The following is a 2,279-nucleotide window of genomic DNA, read 5'->3' on the forward strand; positions in this document are numbered from 1 at the left end:
GACCTCACTCTATTGTGAGTTTTTACTTGACGAAAATTCGGTATACTTGCCGAAGGAAATTTGTAGAGATACTGATAGCGTGGACTATCGTCGGTAAAGAATTTTACAAAATATTCATGTTGCAAGTATAGCCCACAACCGACAAATGATCTTCGAATCAAATTTTAAGGGTTTGGTTGTCACAAAGTTCAACCCCAATAGAGGTAACCGAATTATTCAAATCTCGGGTCATCTCACAAGGAATGGGCAAACATGTGCATCAACATTGGTTAGAATTCCGGGGTTGGAAGTCATTATCAAGAAATTAAACTAATAGACTTAACAAGCGAGAAATCTTAAAGTGCAAGAAACTAAATCAATTAACTAAAACAAGGTAGGAGCAATTTCAAATTAATAAGAGAACATCCAATATAATTCTACTCTAAAACTAAACAAGTAACTATAATTAGAATTAAGCAATTGGAATTTTTGGGTTTCAACTATGAATAATAAAAGCAACTCTTGGCTAGGCATAGGAATTGGGATCACTATCCTTGTCTAATAACCATATCTTGACAATTGTGAGGAACCAAGCTCATTAAGTTTACTTCTATACTTGAAGTATGTCAAATAGCTTGATCAACATCAATCTATAAGCCCTAAACTAGCTACTAATTGACTTAATAGTAGGCTAGTGTCAACGGTTATCAAATTGACCACTAAGGGTTCTCAAATCACCAAATCCATTAGACCCAATGACTCAAATTTATCCAATTCCCTTAGCCTAGGCCAAGAGTAAAGAAAACTACTCCATAATCAAGGGAAACATTTCATCAAACACATGGTAGGCATTAACAAAAGACATATTCAAATTACAATTAAATTGGAAATTATAAGGACACACTAACAATTATCCATAAAGAACAAATCAATTAACACTAATGATCATAGAAAGCATCAATGTACTCATAGAATTCAAGATCCATAATATTCATAACATGAGTGGGAAATCGGAAAATAACAAGATAATATAACTCTACACAAGATCTAAGCAAAATTATACTAGAAAATTCAAATTAATTAATCATAACTAGAAATTAACAAAACCCAATTCAGAAATTCAGCAATGGGAGATCAAAATTAAACTAGATCTAGAGGAGAGTAATGGTTTCTCTCTCTAGAAGAACAAGAACCAAAAACTAGCAAAAATTGTGTCTAAGTGTGTAATGGATGATCTCCCATTTTCCCCCTTGAGTTCTTGGGTCTTTTCCATGCAGAATCAGCTTGAATTTGGGCCTGCTGAGCCCTAGAAATCTCCAGGCACGATTTCTTTAATGAGGTCACGTGCTGCTCGTCACGTGTGCACGTCGCCTGAATTTCGTGATCCACGCGTACGCGCCAAGCACGCATGCGCGTCGATGGAGATTTTGCCAATCCACACGGATGCGCCATTCCTCACGCGCCATACCCAGCTTCCTGCACCCACGCGTGCGCGTGAGGTGCGCGTGCGCGTCACTGCTGATTTCCCAAAATCCAATTCTTCATGTTTTTTCCACTTGTGCATGCTTTCTTTCTCTCTTCTAGGCCATTCATGCCCTATAAACTCTGGAATCACTCAACAAACATACCACGGCATCGAATGGTAATAAAAGAGGATCAAAATATGGCAATTTTAAGGCGAAAGAAGTATGTTTTCCATCATGAAGCAATATTAGAAAGAGAACACAAAACCATGCAATTTATGTGAATAAGTGTGGAAAATATTGACAAAACCCCCAAATTCTACACAATATAAACCACAAAATTGGGGTTTATTAAATCTCCCCACACTTAAACCAAGCATGTCCTCATGCTAAAAATAAAAAGACTAAAGATCATGGGAGGAAAGGGTTCATGAAGTGCAAATTACCTAAATGAATGCATGCAACTAACGTAAAGGTATCTACCTACTTGGTTAAGGGTAAATCCATCCTCCAAGAACGCATATGAGCATTTGGGCTAAGGTGACATGTAGTCCATGAATCCTACCAATTTGAACATCAAAATGGAGTGCATATAACTTGCGAGACAAACACTTGTGTAAGCCGGGAACGAGGAGTTGAGCATTGAACCCTCACCGGAAGTGTATCTGCTCGATTCGCTCAAGTGTATAAGGTTCGTCACTCAATCCTCCCCTAATCATGCTTTCCAAGATTTGTCTTTCATCTAACAATCAACAATTACTTAATGCATGCATACAAGTATCATGAGGTCTTGTTCATAGGTTATAATGGGGCTAGGGTAAAGGTAGAGATGTATAT

Source organism: Arachis ipaensis, chromosome B05, assembly GCF_000816755.2.
Source record: "Arachis ipaensis cultivar K30076 chromosome B05, Araip1.1, whole genome shotgun sequence".
NCBI lineage: Eukaryota > Viridiplantae > Streptophyta > Magnoliopsida > Fabales > Fabaceae > Arachis > Arachis ipaensis.